A 9,520-nucleotide genomic window follows, 5' to 3' on the forward strand; every position below is an offset into this window, starting at 1 on the left:
AAGAAATTGATGATGGATTTTGTTCGGTTTATCTATTGAAATGATCATACATAGGGGTCATCATTATTTTAGTTTTTTAGCTAAAAATAGAAACCTGTATAGTAAATTATGTTTGAATGTTAAACTAATCTTGTATTCTTGGGATTACCCCCATGTACTGGGAAATACACTAGGGTAAGCCCCAAGTAATCACAATGTAGTGTCATTTTTATATTGTTGGATACAATTTATATTTAAAATTTTGTTTGGAATTTTTACATCTATGTTCATGAGGGCTGTTTTTCTGTAGTGTTCTTGTATTATCTATCTAGTTTTGGTATCAGGATTATGCTGCTTTCATAGAATGAATTAACAAATATTCTATCTTTTTCAATTTGGGGGATTGTTTGTACAGAACTGGTATGATTTCTTCCTTAAATATTTGGTGGAACTTGGTAAAGACCTCTGGACCTGAAGTTTTCTTTGGGGAAGAGTATTTAATTACAAATTCAATTTCTTTAATAGATATAGGGCTATTAAAGCTATCTATTTCTTCTTGAGTAAGCTTTGGTAGTTTGTGGAATTTGTCCATTTGATTATCTAAGTTGTTGAATTTATTGACACAACATTAGTCATAATGTTTTCTTATTATTTTAATATCTGTAGAATATATAGTGAGATCACTTCTCTTATCCCTGATATTGTTAATTTGTGTTCTCTTTCTTTTTCTGATCAATCTGGCTAAAGGTTTATCAATTTTAATCTTTTGGTTTGGTGTTTCCTCTTCCACAGAGTAGTATGAATTTGTAGTCTTCCACACTTGTGGCACAGATTTGGGATTCTGATTTCTGATGGATGTCACTCTCCCTTGGTAGAAAAATAGCTTCATTAACATTTCCTGGATAGTGGTCAGTGTCCTTCCATTTCATTATTATGGGCAGAGAAGGCTTGTGAGCCCTGGCTTTTGTGGGAAGTCCAAATCCTCACCTCTCATCCCCATGAAACCACTATACCCTAGTCCTGGGCCTCTCAGGTTTATATTAATTTGCCAATATTTTCTTGAGAAGTTTGGCTCCAATTCCTATTTTGTGCATCTGGCACCTAGGGATCTCCTTTACTTGCTTTTGAATTTAGATATGTATGAAATTTTTTTTGTTGGACTTTTTTTTTTTTTTTACCAGCAATATTATTGTTTGAGGGTGATCCTTTTATATCAGCTCAATCCACCATATTGCCTAGAAATTGGAGCTATATCTTTTACATCTTGAGTCTTCTTTATCATGGAACCCAGACAAGGTATGTAGAAGGGTTGAACAAATGTTGAACGCATGAATAAATGAGTCATACACAACTCGGTTGATCCTCCTACCCAAGTCTTGCTTCTCCGTAGATTGATGTACATAATCATAAAATCTTTGGTCATAGCACGTCTCCTGTTTCATGACCTAAAACAAAATGAGAAAAGCTAATGTAAAAATCAAGAAATTTCCCAGTTTGTGGCATAGTCTTTCCTAGTCAAGATTATATATACTGACCTGGGTATACATGCCTGAGCAATGATAATGCTCTCAATCCCTGACAGTGCAGCAGAAACAAACTCTGGCTACCAGCATTTCACTTTGCAGCATCATCTCAGAGGGGCTATGGTGACACTCCCATCACCACTGAAGGGACATAGAGGTCTCTTGGAGGGGGTGGGCCATGGATTACTGTCATTTAATGGAGGCCTCTCACACTGCATTGTGGGAACAATGCAGATTCATTTTGGGATGATGGGAATCAAAAGAATCTTGTCTGGGATCATCCATGATCATCATTCTTTTAATAATCTACTTTCAGGGTAGGATATTTTGCATAGAAAGACTATTGGTTTTTGCAAATTTTGTATGGAAATGGATGCGTGAAAGTAAAACAGCTCTAATGATTTGCCAGGACTCTGGAGAAGAGGGTGGACTGGAACAGAAAAGACTGACATAATGAGTAAAGGGAAGAGCTAAACAAATTGGTCATCCATTCCTTTTAAAGAATCATGATCTGTAAATTAAAAAACAAACTATTGTTTAGGATACTAGAATTTGTGGCCAGCTCTGCCCCTAATTAAGAACATTTATCAGGGTTAATATACTTTATAAATTTGACTGGAAAAAATCCCAAGATGGCTTTTGTTTATATACAGAGGGTGCCAAAAAAATGTATACACATTTTAAGAAAGGAAAAAAAACTGTATTAAAATTGTAATATGTAATATATACCAATAATAAAAGATGAATGCAATCATGTGTATACATTTTTTTGGCACCCCGGTATTTATTGAATATCTACTATGAGTCAGTACTATTCTATATATAATAAGTGATGCAATGATTCTTACCTATTACTACAAATAATATATGAGTAGATGCACAAACATCTATATCAAAAGTTGTAATATAATGTGTCAAAAGAGAGGTAAGTTGCAAAAGAGAGCTCATAGAAAGCTAAGAGGTGATTAAGGAAAGCCTGTAGTGGAGGTGACCTGAAAAATGAAGACTATTTCAGCTGGAAAAAAATGGGTGTGGAGCCAAGGGGAGCATCAGTACAGCCGTGGGGAGATAAGGCAGTTCAGTTGGACTGGTGTGTTGTGTACACAGAGGAGAGAGGAGGAGGACATATGTCTGTAAAAATAGGGTAAGGCCAGAGAATGTGAGGTATTGAATGCCAGTCTAAGGAACTGGAACTTAATTTCCAATTATTTCCAGAGGTAATAATAAGCTATTGAATAATTTTGAACAAAAAACAAACAGGAAGCCTTTAAGCAGGACAATAACAAGATTAATATTTCACATTTAAGTCATTGCTTCCCAAACCAGGTGGATCTCTAAAATCACCCTGGGGAGTTTATTTTAAGATATAAATTTATAGGCTACATTCCTCCAGGTCTTGACTCATTAGAATCACCTGGAGATCCTGATTTTTCATCTTCATTCATACTGTTCCCAGGGGATGCAGCTTCCCAGTGAAAGTGACAACAGTGGTGACTCCCAGGGTCCAGTGAGAGCAGGGCCATTGACAACATTCATATTAGCAGTGGTGGCAGCAGCAACGGGGTTGCTGGTTCAATTCCCACATGGGCCAGTGAGCTGCGCCTTCCACAACTAGATTGAAGACAATGAGCTGCCGCTGAGCTGCCAGAGGGGCGGCTGGCTGGAGGGGCGGTTAGAGTGTGAGCTCTCAACAACAAGGTTGCTGGTGCAATTCCCTCCATGGGATGGTGGGCTGTGCCCCCTGCAACTAAAGATTGAAAACGGCAACTGAACTTGGAGCTGAGCTGCACCCTCCACAACTAGATTGAAGGACAACAACTTGGAGCTGATGGGTTCTGGAGAAATACACTGTTACCCAATATTCCCCAAATAAAATTTATAAAAAAAACAACAACAAGTGGAGTTTCCAGTAATGTTCAGTCCCTGCTCATTTCCCCCATCTCCCTTTAACAGAGAGAAGAAAACATACAGATCATCCCTTTGTCTTGTGAGAGAAAGCCTAACTGCTTGATAGCAGAGTCTACTCCTGGCCATGAAACATGCTGGAAAAGATCTTCAAGTGCGAGGATATAAAAGTGAAATGTACACCAAGCATATCCATCCCCCGTCTCCATCCTCAATACATTGCTCCCCTAGCTCCCCTACCTCGACATAGATTTTTTTGGTGTGGATTATTTTCTAATCAAAATTCCTCTCAACTTTCTAGTGCTTTGGTAAAGTCTTGATTCTTTAGCCCTGAATCAACTCTGTTGAATTTAATTCCTCAGATTTCAGAAAAGTTGCAGCTGTGAGACTGCCAAGACATTTTGGGAAGCAAGCAGCTGTCTACTACAGTTTTTAATTCTTTCTATTTGGCATCAGAGGTAACGTGTGTGTCTTTTTTAACATCCCTGTCTGCCTTATATAAATTTTAGGACAAAATGGTTTCCCTTAGCTTAGCTGTGGACCTTTACCCCAAGGCAAAAATGTGTGATTACATGGTACCCAGAGGTGTTGTTCAGACAAGAGACTTTCTTCTTGTTCTTTACCGTTTGCAGGATCAGGAACTGTAAGTGTAAGCACTTTTATTTTGAAAGCAGCTCCTTTGTACTTTTCAAAAGATCCTCATTTTGACCCTAAGACTTTGAATACCATGTTTTTTTTTTTTTTCAGGTGAAACTAAATAGGTCGCCAGGCACAGCCTGGAGAGGTGGGCAAAGGCATTACACAGGAAGTAGGAGGCTATGGTCTGTTCCAGTAGGAACATGTCCTATGATACAGCAAGAGCCAGACTTTCTTGGAAGATGTTTGTGTAGCAAAGCTCAAGGACTTCTTTATCCTTCCACTGACCCCTACGGTCACTTACAGGTGACCTTGGAACATTAATTTAGAATGATGGGGAATGATACCAAATTTCACCTAAAACAGTGGTTTAGAGCATATCAGATCTGATTGTTAGAAATGTAGACTTCTAGGCATTGACCTGCAGCGTGTGTGTTGGGGGTATGTGTCTTGGTCATTTTTATTTTTTATTATTTTTATTTTTATTGGGGAATATTGGGGAACAATGTGTTTTTTCCAGGACCCATCAACTCCAAGTCAAGTCGTTTTCAGTTTAGTTGTGGAGGGCACAGCTCACTGGCCCACGTGGGAATTGAACCAGTTACCTTTGTGTTATGAGCACTGCGCTCTAACCAACTGAGCCAACCGGCTGCCCATTGGTCATTTTTTTTAATTAGCAAAGTTACTTTAATAAGACCATTACAGGCAAATCCAAAAATAACTAATGATCAATATTGGTATGCGATGTTAATATTGAACAATTGGGAACTATTACCTTGTTTTATTAATTTTTTATTTTGAGATAATTATAGATCCACATGCTATAAGACATAATGTTTGTTAGATTTATAGCTAAGTATTTTATTGGGTTTTGAAAAATTCTAAGTGGTATTATATTTTTAATTTCAATGTCCATGTGTTTATTGCTGACATATAGAAATACTATTGATTTTTGTATGAATTTCTTATATCTTGAGCTCTTGATGAAAGCATTAATTCTAGGAGGTCTTTTTCTTTTAATTACTTGGGATTTTCTATGTGACAATCATGCCAATAGGGACAGTTTTATTTCTTCCTTTCCAATCTGGGTACCTGTTAGTTTCTTGCTTTGCCTTACTACACTGGCTAGAACTTCCAGTACTATGTTGAATAAGAAGGGTGAGAACAGGCATCTTTGCCATTCTAATCTTAGTGAGAATGCATTCAGTTTTTCACCATTAAGTGTGGTGTTAGCTATAAGTTTACCTGTAGATGCTTTTCAAGAGGTTGAGGAAACTCCCCTTCATTTCTAGGATACTGAGAGTTTTTATGATTGATGAATGTTGAGTTTCATCAAACTTTTTTCTGTGTCAATTGATATAATCACATGCTCTTTTTTTTTTCTTTAGCATGTTGATATGGTAGATTACATTGATGTTTGAATGTTGGACCTACCTTGAATACCTGGAATAAATCCCACTTGGTCTTGGTGTATTATTCTTTTAATGTATTGTTGTAACTAATATCTAAGGGTGTGTGTGTGTGTGTGTGTGCTGGGGTGAAGGACATGGTAATTATCAACAAACATCCCATGTGGCTCTGATGTCTGTGGGTCCCCAGACCATACTTTGAAAGATGTTGAATTGAATTAGAGCTAGAACCAGCTATAACAACCAGCTGATGATTCGGGTAGGCAAAGCTAACAGAATTAAGAGAAATAGATCATGAACTAAGGCAGGGTTTCCAGTGTCTAGAAGCTCTCAAATGTTGAGGAAATGGAACTGAAAAGTCAAGAGACCAAATAGAATACACTCCTCCTCCAAAGAACAAGGCTGCTGCATAGCAGCTGTGCAGTGCACCTCAAGGACAGACAGGATGGGCTGGGGGCCCACACAGAGAGAGAAGATTGGAGAATTCTGGGAAAAAATTAGAAAACCACCATACTTTACCCCAGTGGTATTCCCCAAACTGACCTAAGCTGAGTTCATGCACCTTAGTCTACACTCCAAGTGACAGAGCACAAAAGAGAAGGATCAAGTTCCTATGAACCTTGGTTACTGTGCAAACAAAACCAGTCTTGGGCTTTTCTAGTTATTTTAGGATTAATAACTTGTATGTAAAAGAGCCTGTATCTGTGATACCTACTTGACCACTTCAGCTCTGATGAGTAGACAGACCAGAGTGCCCCTAGAGGCCAGGACTGGTAGTGTCAGCAGTTTTCACGAACCTGGCAAACCTTCATGTTGCCTGTGGCCCTGAGGAAGTTATATAGGTGAGAGCTTTGCAGGGCTGGAATCAGGAACAACTGGGTGGCTGACCCATTCCTACTCGGAGATGTGCTTCTCAAAGGCAGAGCAGAGGGGTCTTGGGAACCCGAACAGCCTACAGATTAGCCTGGCAATGATGACAGGATTGGGACAACTCTTTCTACCACAGCTCCACACATAATAACCCAGATGCAGGATTAAAGACCATAAATTGAAAAGAAGAAGAAGAAGAAGAAGAAGAAGAAGAAGAAGAAGAAGAAGAAGAAGAAGAAGAAGAAGAAGAAGAAAGAGAGAGAGAGAGAGAGAGAAAAAGAAAGAAAGGCTATGCAAGTGGGTCTGTACTCATCTGGGTGCAGGAGAGAGAGCCCTTCAGAATCACTGCCTAAGAATTAATAATAATCATATCACCGCATAATTTCTAACTTACAAAATGATAACAGGTACTATATGATAAGCACTTACTACATGCTAGGAATTGTGTACTGCATTACACATACATCATTGCTAATCTTCATATAACGGGTGAAATATCATGAGCATATTAAACAGGTGTATTTTTGTCCTAGGTAATCCCTGGGGCCAAGTCATCTTATGGATCCCAGTTCCAGAGCCACTCTTGAGGCATTCATAACATAGAGGTTTATATCATAGCATCAAGTAGCTACCACTTTTATCAAATGATTAGGCCATGAAGCCACCTGTCCCAACAAACAAGGAGGATATAATATAGAGAAAGTAAAAAGTTGAAATCCATACCTTTTGATCCCAGGAGATTTTAAGGGAAACAATGAAGTAGAGATACAAAAAGAAAGATAGAGAGCTTTCTTTTCTTTGATCCTCAGGGCTGACCCTTGGGATAAGGTTACAAAGATCCAGTCATTGTTTGAAATATCCAAGGATCCAAAGAATATCATGCTTGGTGACCTTCTACCCCAGGTGTTTTCCTGAGCTGGGATTCTTTCCCTGTGCCTGGGTAAGGAGGGGTAATTGAAAGGAGCTGTGGCTTACTGGGACCCAGGAGTGTGCTATCCCACCCTCACTCTCCTCCCTCACTCCCTCTGATGGCCCTCAGGGCCTCTCACTGGACAAATACAACTGGAAACCAGTAAGCAAGGGAGCCACAGAAGTAGTCTATAAAAGTCTGGGTCCGCCTCAAGACAAAGCAAAGAGCAGGATGTAGGAGAGTGTAACAAGGGACAAGTAGAAGACGTGGAACACCTGCTTCCCTTTAACATCTCTCTCTTTAGCCCTTCTATTTCTCTCTCTCTCTCTCTCTCTCTCTCTCTCTCTCTCTCACACACACACACACACACTATAACCCAGCAACTCTCAGCTAATAGTTTTCCACCTTGGGGCACAGTCACTGTTCTGTGGAGCTTTGTACCTGCTGGTCCTACTGTCTAAAACACCTTTTCCCTCATCTACACTCATCCTTCCAGTCTCGGTTTAGAATCTTCTCCTCCAAGAAGCCCTTTTTGGTCCCCAAGCCTGATGAATGCCCCTTTTCTGCATTCCTACAACAATCGTGGTTAACATATTTAAGTGCACATTGTGGCAGGCGTTGTTCTAAGTAACCCCTAAAATGTATTATTTATTTTTAAAAACCTTATCAGAAAGGTACTATCATTTCTCCCAATTTAGAGACAAGAAAACTGAGGCACAGAGCAGTTAATCGATCAAAGTGACACAAGGAGTGAGCGATAAGGCCTACATTTGAATTCAGACAGGAGCTGGAGCCCAGGCTATAAACTACTGGGGTAAGATGCTCCCGGTTTCAAGCTGTACTTATCCTTAGACCATTCACAGCCTGGAGGCACTCAGTAAATAGAGAAGACTTAACTAGCTAGTTAAATCTATGCAGAACAGGAGTCCTAAGGCAGTTTTTCAGAACATCTGGGTGAGAAGGATTTGTTATCTAGCTTTTGCTTTGTCCCCACTAAATGCTCACGTGAGATTGTGTTTTAATGCCCAAGATCTGGCTGAGAACTTCTGATGCATCAGAATTTATTATCTTGGTTTCTCTTGGGAGTACATGTGTCCATATGATGAAGGATCTGACAGTACAATTTCTGCAAAAACCATTAATGGTATGCATTTCAGCAATTATATTTATCATATCCCACCTGGGGATGCAAGCCCTAGCCTTTGCTCACATGGATGAGCAGTAACTTATGGATCGGCTGCTGCGTCTGACGCCACAGCTTCTGCAAAAACCATTAGGGATGTCTGCCTCAGCGATGAGGTACAGGAATTAGCTCTTGGAAGAAATCAAAGAAAAGAGGAAGGTAGCCATATAGATGACTCGTGGGAAGATGGTCTAATATACAGGAAGGAAACAGCTCTAAGGGGGAAAGAATAAAGCAGGCGTATCAGATAGGAATAGATGAAGAGTTAAACCGAGATGTTGCAAAAGTGAAGAGAACCAAGAAACTAGAATTTTAGGGTACACCTTCCATATGACAGGCACCATGTTTTACATCATAATTCATTTAATCTTTACAGCAATCCAGAGAGATTTTTCAGTTTAAAGATGAGAAAACTAATCGCTTCTCGACCTTTTGGCTAAGATCAAGTGAAGATGAGAAAACTGAAGGTCAAAGAGGTTATGTATTTGCCCAAGATTATCCAGAAGAAGGCTATGCTGGGATTCAAAGTCGAGGTTCTTCCTACTGCTCATAGCCCTCATGGCACATAGCTTAGAGCTTCAGTGTCTAGTACAGAGGCCAAAACATCACTCATTCATTCATTCACTTACACATGAATATTTATTGAGTGTCTACATTGTGCTAAGCACTGTGCTAAGAACTGGGGACACTACAGTGAAGAAGGCAAATCCATGCCTCACTGTGAAACATGCAATGATTGGATGCTATTGGAGTACAAGAATATGTAGCCCATCTTGGTGGAGGTGAAAAGGAAGGCTTACAAAAGAAATGGATTTAAATGGAGCCTTGAGAGACTATGGATTAGCAAGGAAAATAAGTGGGCAGTATGGTTTTGGACATTTAAGTTCGCGAACTCATCCTAGAAAAAGTGCTACATACCTCATTGCTGAATATCACTACAGTCACCTTTGAAGTACTCCCCTTGGGAAGCTATGCACTGACGCCAGTGCCTAGTCCACTCTTCAAAGCAATTTTGGAACTCTTTCTGGAATGGCCATCAGAGCTGTCGTTGTATTACCCTTGATGTCCTGAATGTCATCAAAATGTCTTTCTTTCAACATTTCCT

Source organism: Rhinolophus sinicus, linkage group LG03 (genome assembly GCF_036562045.2).
Source record: "Rhinolophus sinicus isolate RSC01 linkage group LG03, ASM3656204v1, whole genome shotgun sequence".
NCBI classification, from domain to species: Eukaryota; Metazoa; Chordata; class Mammalia; order Chiroptera; family Rhinolophidae; genus Rhinolophus; species Rhinolophus sinicus.